We start from the raw sequence: 14,099 nt of genomic DNA on the forward strand, positions 1-14,099 counted from the left end.
CTCAGGCTAATGTATGTAGCCTTCCTAACAAAATACATGAGGTTTTTAACTTGGTCAACATAAATAATATTCATTTTGGCTTTGACCGAAACGCATTTAGATGCATCTGTAAATGATGGGCAAATTAACATTTAAGGATATAGTCTACTGAGAAGGGACAGGAATAGGAATGGTGGGGGTGTAGCACTGTATATTCAGAATCATATACCTTTTAAGAGGAGGGATGATCTTAATGTATGTCAAATAGAGGCACTATGGGCTCAAGTACATCTTCCTCACCAGGCACCCCTATTGGTAGGATGTGTGTATAGACCACCTAGCTCTAAGGTGTCCTATCTGGATGACTTATGTACTGGGTTTGACCAGGCCACAGATAGCAACAGAGATGTATTTATCTTGGGTGATTTTACTATAAATTGGAAGGATCACAATAATTCGAATAGAACAAAATTGATGAGATATGCTAAGAACTGTGGTTTGAAACAAATGGTTAATGATACTACTAGATCTTCAATTAAGTTGGGTCATCGTTCAGACACGGATTGATGGATTGATGATGAACTGCGTGAGGCTTTTTCTCAAAGAAATATGGCAAAAGTCTTAGCAGCCAAATCAAAATTTGAAATTGATGAACAGAATTATAGAACATTACGTAATTATGCAGTTAAATTGAATCGAAAGAAAGAAAAGTTATTTTACAACGATGCGTTTATTGATTGTAAAAACGATTCTAAAAAGGTATGGAACACAGTTAAGGGCTTACTTGGTACATCTATCTCATCATGCCCATCTAGTGTGGAGGTTGACGGGAGAATAAAAACAAAACCAGTTGATATTGCCAATCATTTTGCAGATTTTTTAACAAAGAAAATGTAATTACTGAGCAACAATGTAAACATACATTTTTCCAAACAAGCTATTGTCCAATGGATTGATGATCCATTGGATCATAAAGATCTGCTCTTTTAGTCTACAAACGGTGCCAGTGGAGGAGGTGTTAAACCTATTGAAGCCTTATGGAAAAATTTTTGCATCGCTGTGCTGCTCACCAGATTGCAGTTCAACTGAAATACATATTTAATTGGACACTTGAAAAGGGGATGTTTGCAAATGTATGGAAGCATGCAAAACTGTGTCCAATTCCGAAAGACTGCAAAGAACCCATTACTCCTGCCTATAGTCGACCAATTAGTCTACTCCCTACACTCAGTAAGATATTGGAGGGTATTGTGAGTAGACAAATGTGGGAGTACATGGAAAATAATTATCTGATTACAGCCAATCAGCCTGCTTATCGTAAAAACCATTTCACTACCACTGCATTGGTTGACATGACTGACCAGTGGCTCAATGCTATGTATAATGGCAGGTTTGTGGGTGTACTATTTTTTGATTTCAGTGCAGCATTTGATTTAGTGGATCATGAAATAATTTTGACAAAATGAATGCATTATGGTTTTAAGGAGGTAGCATTGAATTGGGAACAGTCATATCTAACTGACAGGAAACAGACCACCTATATCAATGGTTCATTTTCTTCCCCTCATGTGTTAAACTGTGGAATACCGCAGGGCAGCTGCCTTGGGCCACTTCTTTATTTAATATATACCAACGATCTTCCCTATGCTTTAGCTGAAACTAAAGCTACTATATTTGCAGATGATACTACAATTTATGCAGCAGTTAAACAGGTACAGCAAGCTATACAAGGAGATTTGGAGAATATCAGGGAGTGGGTTTGCCAAAACAAACCTTTTTTAAACATCAAGAAAACCAAAGTTATGTTGGTCTGTTCACCTAGGAATAGGCCAAAACAGCATGGGATACAATTAAGTTTGGGAGGAGTACAAATTGAAGAAGTGGCAGAAACCAAACTATTGGGAGTGCAGCTAGACAACTGCTTATCATGGTCGTCTCAAATAACTAATCTATGTAAAAAAAAATATTAAAACAGCATGCATAATCAGAAGGATAGCTAAATATTTACCAGGAAAAATCCTTCAGCAAATAACACAAGCATTAATGGAGAGTCAGGTGAACTACTGTTCTGTGGTCTGGGGAAATGCATCATTAAGTGAAGTTAGGAGGCTGCAGAATGCACAGAACAAAGCAGCAAGGATTGTTTTAAGGTGGAGATATGGTTCTTCTGTTGCAGTCATGCGCAGTGTTCTTGGTTGGTCATCAATCGACAGGATAATTGAAAAATACATGCTTATTTTATTTCAGAATATACATCATTTAAAACGGCCAAGTTCTTTTCACAACGGTTCAGTTGGTAAGAGACAGACATTCCGTAAATACTAGGAATAGATTGTCCACCATCTATGCGTTATCCAGACAGAAAAGAGAAATAGGCAAAAGAACATTTCGATTTTGTCACGTTCTGACCTTTATTTCCTTTGTTTTGTATTTATTTAGCATGGTCAGGGCGTGAGTTGGGTGGGCAGTCTATGTTTGTTTTTCTATAATTTGGGTATTTCTATGTTCGGCCTAGTATGGTTCTCAATCAGAGGCAGGTGTCATTAGTTGTCTCTGATTGAGAATCATACTTAGGTAGCCTGGGTGTCACTGTGTGTTTGTGGATGATTGTTCCTGTCTTTGTGTTTTGCACCAGATAGGGCTGTTTAGGTTTTCACACGTTTCTTGTTTTTTGTAATCAATTGTTCATGTTTACGTATTAAAAGAACCATGGACACTTACTACGCCGCATATTGGTCCTCTGATCCTTTTCGCCTCTCCTCTTCGGAAGAAGAGGAGGAAATCCTTGACAGAATCACCCACCGAACTCGGACCAAGCAGCGTGGTAAACAGCAGCGACGACAGCAGCAGTAGCAGCAACAACAGCGGCCAGCATCACAGGACTCCTGGACATGGGAGGAGATACTGAACGGAGAGGGACCCTGGGCACAGGCTGGGGAATATCACCGCCCGAAAGCAGAGCTGGAGGCAGCGAAAGCTGAGCGGCGGCGATATGAGGAGGCAGCACGGCAGTGCGACAGGTACGAGAGGCAGCCCCCCCCCAAAAAAATTGGGGGGCAGACGAGGTGTGGTACTAAGCCAGGTAGCAGACCTGAGCTCACTCCTCGTGCTTATTATAAGCAGCGCATTACTGGTCAGGCACCGTGTTATGCGGTTAAGCGCACGGTGTCACCAGTGCGTGCCCATAGCCCAGTGCGCTATAGGGCAGCCCCCCGAAAGTGCCATGCGAGTGTGGGCATTGAGCCAGGGCGTATGGTGCCTACTCAGCGGGTCTGGTCGCCGGTCCGCAGTTTTGGTCCAGGTTATCCTACGCCGGCTCTGGGTGCTGTGTCTCCGGGGCGCTGGGAGGGTGCAGTGCGTCCTCTGCCTGCGCTCCGCTCGTGCCGGGCAAATGTGGGAGTGGAGCCTAAGGGAGAGGTACGTGTTGTAAGCACTAGATCTCCCGTGCTTACCCACAGCCCGGTTCAACCTGTGCCTGCACTCTGGAGGGTCCGGGCTAGAGTAGTTGTCCAGCCTGGGGAAGTGGTGCCAAGGTTGCGCACCAGAGCTCCAGTGCTCCCCCACAGCCCGGTCCTTCAGGTGCCTCCTAACACCAAGCCTCCTGAAGGTCTCCCCAGCCTGGTGGTTCCTGTGGCAGCCCCACGCACCAGGCTGTCTCTCTGTCTCCTCCCTGCAGGTGGTTCCGCCTGTCCGGCGCCGCTGCCGGAGTCTCCCGCCTGTCCGGCGCTGCTGCTGGAGTCTCCCGCCTGTCCGGCGCTGCTGCCGGAGTCTCCCGCCTGTCCGGCGCTGCTGCCGGAGTCTCACGCCTGTCCAGCGCTGCTGCCAGAGCCCCTCAGCCCAGAGGCGCCAGAGCCCCTCAGCCCAGAGGCGCCAGAGCTTCTGCCCCTCTGTCCAGAGCTTCCGCCCCTCTGTCCCGAGCTGCCCCTCTGTCCAGTGGGGTCATTGAGAGGGGTGGCCATGGTTAGAAAGCCACGGAGGCGGACAATAAGGCGGACAAAGACAATGGTTAAGTGGGGTCCGCGTCCCGCGCCAGAGCCGCCACCGCGGACAGACGCCCACCCAGACCCTCCCCTATAGGTCAAGGTTTTGCGGCCGGAGTCCGCACCTTTGGGGGGGGGGGGGGGGTAATGTCACGTTCTGACCTTTATTTCCTTTGTTTTGTATTTATTTAGTATGGTCAGGGCGTGAGTTGGGTGGGTTGTCTATGTTCATTTTTCTATGATTTGGTATTTCTGTGTTTGGCCTGGTATGGTTCTCAATCAGAGGCAGCTGTCAGTCGTTGTCCCTGATTGAGAATCATACTTAGGCAGCCTGTTTTCACCCTTGAGTTGTGGGTGATTATTTTCTGTTGTGTGTCTTCACCAGACAGGACTGTTTCGTTGTCGTTTGGTTCTTTCACTTTGTTGTTTTGTATTTCAGTGTTCCGTTTGATTCATTAAATATTTACATCATGAACACTTACCACGCTGCGCATTGGTCCTCCTCTTCTTCCACCAACAACGACCGTTACAGAATCACCCACCACAACCGGACCAAGCAGCGTGGTACCCAGGAGCAGCGGGTTCAAGACTCCTGGACTTGGGAGGAGATCTTGGATGGCAAGGGACCCTGGGTACAGCCGGGAGAATATCGCCGCCCCAAGGCAAAGCTGGAGGCAGTGAAAGCCGAGAGGCGGCATTATGAGGAGCTAGCACGGCAACGCGGCTGGGACGAGAGGCAGCCCCAAACATTTTTTGGGGGGGGCACACGGGGAGTGTGGCTAAGTCAGGTAGGAGACCTGAGCCAACTCCCTGTGCTTACCGTGGAGAGAGGTGGACCGGGCAGGCACGGTGTTTTGCCGTGAAGCGCACGGTGTCCCCGGTGCGCAGGCATAGCCCGGTGCATTACATAGCAGCGCCCAATCTAGCCTCATATCGGCCGGGCTAGATTGGGCATCGAGCCAGGTGCCATGAAGCAGGCTCAGCGCATCTGGTCTCCGGTGCGTCTCCTCGGGCCGGGGTACATGGCACCAGCCCTATGCATGGTGTCCCTGGTTCGCCAGCACAGCCGGATAGACCGGAATAGACCGCACTGGCCTGGCTACGGGGAGCATTCAGCCAGGTAGGGTTGAGCAGGCTCTGTGCTCGAGACCTCCAGTGCGCCTCCACGGTCCGGTCTATCCGGTGCCTCCTCCCCACATCAGGCCTCCGGTGGCAGGCCCCCGGTGGCAGGCCCCCGCACCAGGCCCCCGCACCAGGCTGTCTCTCCGTCTCCTCCCTACAGGTGCTCCCGCCTGTCCAGCGCTGCTAGAGTCTCCCGCCTGTCCAGTGCTGCCAAAGTCTCCTGTCTGTCCAGCGCTGCCAGAGTCTCCCGCCTGTCCAGAGCTGCCAGAGTCTCCCGCTTGTCCCGGGCTGCCAGAGTCTCCCGTCTGTCCTGAGCTGCCAGTCTCCCGTCTGTCCTGAGCTGCCAGAATCGCCCATCTGTCCTGAGCTGCCAGAGTCGCCCGTCTGTCCTGAGCTGCCAGTCTCCCGTCTGTCCTGAGCTGCCAGAATCGCCCGCCTGTCCTGAGCTGCCAGAGCCGCCCGCCAGTCAGGAGCTGCCAGAGCCGCCGGTCAGTCAGGAGCTGCCAGAGCTGCCGGTCAGTCAGGAGCTGCCAGAGCCGTCAATTACTCTGGTGCTGCGGGAATCGCTCTCCACTCCAGAGCTGCCGGAGTCTGCCGCCTGTCCGGTGCTGCCAGAATCTCCCGTCCATTTGGGACCCGTTGCTAGGGTCCCCAGTCCGAGGTCGGCGGCGAGGGTCGCCGCTCTAAAGAGGCCACGGAGGCGGGTAAAGAGGCGGGCAAAGACTATGGTGGAGTGGGGTCCATGTCCCGCGCCAGAGCCGCCAACGCGGACAAACACCCACCCAGACCCACCCCTATAGGTTCAGGTTTTGCAGGCCGGAATCCGCACCTTCACCAGACAGGACTGTTTCGTTGTTGTTTCGTTCTTTCACTTTGTTGTTTTGTATTTCAGTGTTCAGTTTGATTCATGAAATATTAACATCATGAACACATACGACGCTGCGCTTTGGTCCTCGCCTTCTTCCACCAACAACGGCCGTTACAACATGATTTTAAAACAATTTAATTATAATACATAGAAATGTTGTGGGACTATAGTAGATGAAGAATCAATATTTTTTAGATTGAGTATTTATTGGATCATTGTGTTAGTATATTATGTATGTTTGTAATAGTGTGTTATATGTGAAAATGTGTTCGTATTATAAATTGTATTTTAATGTTTAAGGACTCTTGGAAGATTTGTCCAAATGGGGACTAAAAGAGATCCAAATCAAATCAAATCAAACCCACTCTGAAAATTTGATGTGCTGGATGAAGAGTATATAGTCCCAAAGAATTGTATTTATTTTTGCTAAATTAAAAAGGGTACTTATGAGATATGAATAAATGAATGTGAATTATTATATATTTTTCAGAATATAGACATACTACATATTTTAAAGCACACTACTAAGGAGTTTCACGACACCCAGATGGTGTCTATACCATGTATGTTTCACGGATCATAGGGTCTTACAAGAGGCATGTATAGGTCTAAAAAGGGCCTGAAAGGGACACTCATCACGATACAAATGTAAAAAGAATGTTAAACACACTTCCTCCCAATTACGTTTCTATGTGAGAATTGCAATACAAATATTTTTTTTCGGGCCATACCGGCGCAATCGCCCATAGGTGACACCCGTAGTTGCTCCGCAGCTTTCGACTGCAAATTGGTAACAGTTACACGACTGCAGTGATAGGGCTAATAGCACATCAGCAGGCAACAGGCTGAGAGCCAGAGAATCACTCCTCTCAATTCTCTAACCTTTCCTACATACAGAGGTGTGCATATAAGGTACCTGTGGATTAAGTTGCCTTACCCTTCTGCGCTCTCTCCTCGTGAGTGGTTGGCCGTGTAGTAACCTCCACACCATCATCCTTGCGATGTTCGTGTCAATCCCAAGCAACCGAAATCCATGATAGTAGTGCTTTAGTTCGTCCGCTACTCTCTGCCCAATTGATTTAGGCGCTACCACTCAGTCTGGGGAATGTTTGGAGTAGGGGCAGCCTGCGAGGATGTGACAGTGGGGACTGGGACTCTATTATCTGCTGGGGACGGGGAAGTTTCAGCTGGAGAGGCCTTAACCTCCTTGAACCTTGCGCAGGACTCGTGAAGAATGCGAACTGGAACGCAGCCATGGCGCCACCGGTAGTTTGAGGTACATCCGTATAAAATGGGCCTGGGAGCGTGTGATTGTAGGGCAGTGTAGTTCGAGACATCTGATAGGTAGCGAATGCATGCCGTGGATGGGAGAGTGGCACAGTTGGGCCTTTTGGACAATACATAGGATCCCTAACAAAAACGTGTAAATTATTAGTCCAATATTGTCAGATTGGCATTGTAAATGCAAAAGTATCCAAATATACTAATGAATATATTGGAATAAAACATCAAAATAAATTAAACATGCATAACCAATAAGAAGTAGACAACCAAAACAGGGCTCTACGTTGACTTTTTACTTTAAAAAAAATATATATTTTTTAAATTAAACAAGGAGCACCTACGAAGAAAAATGTAGGCACTCACAAAGAAATTTAGGAGCACAATGAAAGATAGAGATACAAGTTTAAATCCTTAATTTTTCTAGGTGCACTGGTGCTCCTAGAAAACTGTAGATGAACTGTAGATATAAAAGCATTTCATAACATACAACATTGTATAACGTTTCCTGTTATAGCTAACATAATACAAAACAAAATATAGAGTAATACATATCCACAGCCATATATTTATGTATAAATATATCTACAGTTCAAGTCGGGAAGTTTACATACACCTTAGCCAAATACATTTAAACTTTTCACAATTCCTGACATTTAATCCAAGTAAAAATTCCCTGTTTTAGGTCAGTTAGGATCACCACTTTATTTTAAGAATGTGTAATGTCAGAATAATAGTAGAGAGAATGATTTATTTCAGCTTTTATTTCTTTCATCACATTCCCAGGGGGTCAGAAGTTTACATACACTCAATTAATATTTGGTAGCATTGCCTTTAAATTGTTTAACTTGGGTCATACATTGTGGGTAGCCTTCCACAACCTTCCCACAATAAGTTGGGTGAATTTTGGCCCATTCCTCCTGACAGAGCTGGTGTAACTGAGTCAGATTTGTAGGCCTCCTTGCTCGCACACACTTTTTCAGTTCTGCACACACATTTTCTATGGGATTGAGGTCAGGGCTTTGTGATGGCCACTCCAATACCTTGACTTTTTTGTCCTTAAGCCATTTTGACACAACTTTGGAAGAATGCTTGGGGTCATTGTCCATTTGAAAGACCCATTTGCTACCAAGCTTTAACTTCCTGACTGCATTTGTGCAGTTGCAAAACGTAGTCTGGCGGGTTTGGAGCATTTTATGGCGGGTTTGGAGCATTGGCTTCTTCCTTGCTGAGCTGCCTTTCAGGTTATGTCTATATAGGACTCGTTTTAATGTGGATATAGATAATTTTGTACCGGTTTCCTCCAACATCTTCACAAGGTCCTTTGCTGTTGTTCTGGAATTGATTTGCACTTTTCGCACCAAAGTACTTTCATCTCTAGGAGACAGAACGCGTCTCCTTCCTGAGCGGTATGACGGCTGTGTGGTCCCATGGTGTTTATACTTGTGTACTATTGTTTGTACAGATGAACGTGGTACCAATGAGCTATGGGTAACGATGCTTCATGGGTGTCAGTTGTTGATGTGTGCAGAGGGTACCTGGTTCGAGCCCGGGTATGGGCGAGGGGACAGACTAAAGTTATACTGTTACACATGCACAAAGTAGATGTCCTAACCAACTTACCAAAACTATAGTTTGTTAACAAGACATTTGTGGAGTGGTGGAAAAACTAGTTTTAATGGCTCCAACCTAAGTGTATGTAAACTTCCGACTGTATCTACAGTATCAGTCAAAATATTTGACACACCTACTCATTCCAGGGTTTTTCTTCATTTTTTTTTTACTGTTTTCTACATTGTAGAATAATAGTGAAGACATCAAAACTATGAAATAACACATATGGAATCATGTAGTAACCAAAAAAGTGTTAAATCAAAGTGTTAAAGTGTTAAACTCTTGGTATTCTCTCAACCAGCTTCATGAGGTAGTCACCTGGAATGCATTTCAATTAACAGGTGTGCCTTGTTAAACGTTAATTTGCGGAATTTCTTTCCTTCTTTATGCGTCTTCACAAGGTCCTTTGCTGTTGTTCTGGAATTGATTTGCACTTTTCGCACCAAAGTACTTTTATCTCTAGGAGACAGAACGCGTCTCCTTCCTGAGCGGTATGACGGCTGCGTGGTCCCATGGTGTTTATACTTGTGTACTATTGTTTGTACAGATGAACGTGGTACCAATGAGCTATGGGTAACGATGCTTCATGGGTGTCAGTTGTTGATGTGTGCAGAGGGTACCTGGTTCGAGCCCGGGTATGGGCGAGGGGACGGACTAAAGTTATACTGTTACACATGCACAAAGTAGATGTCCTAACCAACTTACCAAAACTATAGTTTGTTAACAAGGCATTTGTGGAGTGGTGGAAAAACAAGTTTTAATGGCTCCAACCTAAGCGTATGTAAACTTCTGACTGTATCTACAGTATCAGTCAAACAATTTGACACACCTACTCATTCCAAGGTTTTTCTTCATTTTTTAAAAACTGTTTTCTACATTGTAGAATAATAGTGAAGACATCAAAACTATGAAATAACACATATGGAATCATGTAGTAACCAAAAAAGTGTTAAATCAAAGTGTTAAAGTGTTAAACTCTTGTTATTCTCTCAACCAGCTTCATGAGCTAGTCACCTGGAATGCATTTCAATTAACAGGTGTGCCTTGTTAAAAGTTAATTTGTGGAATTTCTTTCCTTCTTTATGTGTTTGAGCCAATCAGTTGTGTTGTTTATTTATTTTTATTTTTTATTTCACCTTCATTTAACCAGGTAGGCAAGTTGAGAACAGGTTCTCATTTACAACTGCGACCTGGCCAAGATAAAGCATAGCTGTCACGAACCTTGCCGAAGACGGTGCCTCTTCCTGTTCGGGCGGTGCTCGGCGGTCGTCGTCGCCGGCCTATTAGCTGCCATCGATTTCCTTTCCGTTTGTTTTTGGTTATTGGGTAATTGGGTACACCTGTTTTGTATTAGGGTTTGTTTGTATGGTATTTAAGGGCACTAGGCCTGCTGGGTATTTGTGCGGGCTTGTTTGTGTTACTCTGTGTTTGATGGTGTGAGTTATTTGTACATTTATTCTCCGGACTATTTTGTCCTGTTGTTTGGACCGGCAACCTATTATACGCCCTGTGTGTTGGCGTGACTGTTTTGTTGCACTGGGGAATAAATTTGAAGGAAAGACTGAACCCTGCTCTCTGCGCCTGATTCCACCCACCACCACTCCTAATTGATCGTAACAATAGCAGTGCGATAAAATCAACAACACAGAGTTACACAAACAAATGTACAGTCAATAACACAAAATAAAAAAAATAGAAAGATCTATGTATAGTGCATGCAAATGGGAGGTAGGGAGGTAGGCAATAAATAGGATATAGAGGCAAAAATAATTACAATTTAGCATTAATACTGGAGTAATATATGTGCAGATGATGATGTGTAAGTAGAGATACTGAGGTGCAAAAGAGCAAGAGGGTAAGTAATAACAAAGTTAGGGAGGGAAAAATCATACTCCAGCTTCAGAGATTTTTGCAATTCGTTCCTGTCATTGGCAGCAGATAACTGGAAGGAAAGGCGGCCAAAGGAAGTGTTGGCTTTGGGGATGACCAGTGCAATATACCTGCTGGAGTGCGTGCTATGGGTGGGTGTTGCTTGTTGTGACCAGGAAGGGGGGGGGGTATACAGAAGATTTGGTAAAAGACCAAGTCGATATTATGGAAAGAATAAGCAAAGAGAAATGTTAGTCCTCTATTACTTTAAGACATGAAGGTCAGTCGATCCGGAATTGTTTTTGAAATTTGAACATTTCTTCAAGTGCGGTCGCAAAAACCATCAAGCGCAATGATGAAACTGGTTCTCATGAGGACTGCCACAGGAAAGGAAGACCCAGAGTTACCTCTGCTGCAAAGGATAAGTTCATTAGAGTTCCCAGCCCCAGAAATCGACAATTAAGTGCAGCCCAAATAAATGCTTCACAGATTTCAAGTAACAGACATCTCAACATCAACTTTTCAGAGCATACTGTGTGAATCAGACATTCATGGTAAAATTGTTGCAAAGAAACAACTCCCGAAGAACACCAATAATAAGAAGAGACTTTCTTGGGACAAGAAACACGAGCAATGGACATTAGACCGGTGGAAATCTGTCCTTTGGTCTGATGAGTCCAAATTTTAGATTTTTGTTCTGACAAAACGTGGAAATTCTAATCAATAATGAGTAGAGACAGGGTCAATCACCAATCAGGATATTACTTTATGCAAACCTTATTAATAAGGAAAGCAGTTCACGCCACACACACAAATTAATGATGTGAGTGCTCTGCAATAACGATACCTGGTTGACACAACACTATTGACTGTTGAGTAGAGGGCCCAGACACAAAGAATACAAAGATATTTTATATGGCAAAGACACACTCCCTTAGTCTACATGACAAACAGATGTGTGGAATGGGTCACAGGGGAGACTTGATATTTGAGAAATGAGTATCCTCCAGCCAGACAGCATTTGCTATGAAGACTGTTCTTATTGTACACAGTTTGGACCCTAAGTCAAGGCTCTTATCTCCATGGTACCTCACAGTACAGAAACACCAACTCATTCTATGGCATAAATCAATTGTCAGCAACAGATACCCCTATCTCAAAAGCTACGTCTTCCTCCAATTACTCTTATGTGTAATGTAATGGAACTGAGAGTCATGATCAAGGGTAGACTTGCATCCAACGACAGTGCGTGTGCTTGGCCGGTGAGCGCGTTCCTGTAAAACGTAGAGTCGCAATCTAGTGCGAGGACGCGCTCTTTGAAAAGAGGGAGTAGTGTAACGACACTGGGTTTATAAGCGCGGAAATCGGCTCTGCCGCACGAGCATGCTTTTGCGGCACAGTGGATAGCGCGCCGGAACTCGGGCTCAAAGGTCGAGGGTTCGAGACCTGCTCCCTGCTGTTTCATTACAGTATGATATTTCGTTTCGTATGTATTAATTAGGAATTACAATCCGTACAATGTTATTGATGCGGCGTTGGTTGAAGAGACCAGACAACTATGTGTCGGCTTTTCAGGATGTTTAAAAGAAAAGCACAAACATAAACATTCTCTTAGACATGTCCATGGGCTATCAGTAAGTAGATATGACCTTTTTATGTAAAAGCAAACTTATCTTAGTTCTTCTAAATGTCAATAATTTGTGAAATTGTTTATTGCCTTAAGTTGTCTATAGGAGGGGAGAGACTGCAAGTCAACAAAGACTTTATGGTCTCACCCCTAACCATCAACAACAAGTAGCCCACTCTCCTAACTTAATCTGTGCAGTATATTACAAGAGTTAAAGACAGGGTTGCATTTCTAGGCTGTCATGCTAAATAATATCAATGTTTCTGATCTGGTGATTCCATGTCTATGCACAGTATGCCACACAGGTGGAACATTGTCCTATGTAAGAGATGATTAATGGAAAGCAGAACCCACTGACCCCTTGTCTTAAATTATCAGGACCATTCAGTTGGCAAGCACCGTTTACACTTTACTCCATACATACAACATGTGTGTTGTACATCTGATTTAGATTTTACTACCGTGTAGATGTGGACTGACTGAAGTTAAAGTGTCAAAGATGGACATTATTGCTTATCTTTATGTGATAAAGCGATAGTCATGTAAAACTTTGCATGTGTTTCCATTCCCCACTCTAAGCTTGGAACCAAATTAGCAAATTATTATTAATGAGTTAAAACACAATTGTTAGAGAGATTTGGGTACTTTCTCTCTTCTGTGATTATAGCCTACAGGCCTACTGTTGTGTTGCTATTTCCCCACACCTCTTCATCGTGATTGGAATTGACCTTTGATCCCACTCTGAGTCACTAAACCAGTGAAGTCATTCAGAACACATGAGTGTTGAGACAAGCTTGCAAAGTGTGAAGTCAATCAGAGGAAATTCCCCCTTGTTGGAAAACTTAACAAACCGTGCTGTTTTTGTTGTTGCCTTCAACAATATCTAAATGCTTTTGGATTTGGATATATTCCAAGGACGTCTATTTGCAACTTTCAACAGAGAGATCCACTCAGGAGGAACCACCATATTTGATGGAGTCCCATACTATAACATTAGCTGTACATTGAAGGTATGTAGCTATTTCTGATGCCAGCTCTCTACTTTTAAAGAATTTGAGTTTCAATAGTATGAGAGGAATTCACGATATTCACTCCTAGCAAACATTCCCAGTATGTTAAGAGATGGTATGTTTTTACTCAGCACCGTCTATCCACGGATAGGACAGAAACATGTGCTTGCTATGTTTCTTGTATTTCAAGGATACAAAATATCCAATTGCCAGCTCTTAACTAGCATCTAAAACAATGATATCTTCCCTGAAACTTAGCATCAGATGAATGTGTAAATATTAGAAATGCTGTTTGTGCCTCCCAGGTGGTCCGTTAAAGCTGCCTGCGTGATCAACCTGAGCCTCTCAAATTACCCCTCTATCCTCATACAGTAGCCAGACAGTAGGTGAGCTTCTCTCTTTATCTCTTTCTATATTTATTTTATTTAAAAGCAGACGACACATATGAACGTTCCCTATAGAGAAAATCTAAGAATTATGTTCTGTTCTATTCACTTCCACTTTTTCCTAGCTTCTCTTATCTAGCTGCCATGAACGGTATGATAGAAGGTGGATATGTGCCGGTGGAGCACCATTGGTTCCACTGCGAGCAGCAGGTGGACTGTAAAGACTCCTGGTTTCCTTTCAGCAGGGAGGACTCACCAAGGCTGGAAGAGGCACACAAACATGGCATGAGACAATTCATCTTACTTTTACAAATAATACAAATAGTTATTGTATTGTTGCCCCTTCGTACCATATTATGTGGG

The 14,099-nt window shown here is 44.3% G+C and overlaps 1 long non-coding RNA gene and 1 pseudogene across 1 annotated transcript; one reads left to right on the top strand and one right to left on the bottom strand.

Moving 5' to 3' along the window:
- Positions 1 to 6,826: 6,826 nt before the first annotated feature.
- Positions 6,827 to 12,847, bottom strand: LOC109871781 (LETM1 domain-containing protein LETM2, mitochondrial-like; annotated as a pseudogene).
- A 296-nt stretch (positions 12,848 to 13,143) lies between these two features.
- LOC116376124 (uncharacterized) lies at positions 13,144 to 14,014 on the top strand. Its single transcript, XR_004211505.1, has 3 exons — positions 13,144 to 13,350; positions 13,656 to 13,736; positions 13,862 to 14,014. It is a non-coding gene; the product is annotated as an uncharacterized LOC116376124 (long non-coding RNA).
- Positions 14,015 to 14,099: the final 85 nt, after the last annotated feature.

This window comes from Oncorhynchus kisutch, linkage group LG1 (assembly GCF_002021735.2).
Source record: "Oncorhynchus kisutch isolate 150728-3 linkage group LG1, Okis_V2, whole genome shotgun sequence".
Classification (NCBI taxonomy): Eukaryota; Metazoa; Chordata; class Actinopteri; order Salmoniformes; family Salmonidae; genus Oncorhynchus; species Oncorhynchus kisutch.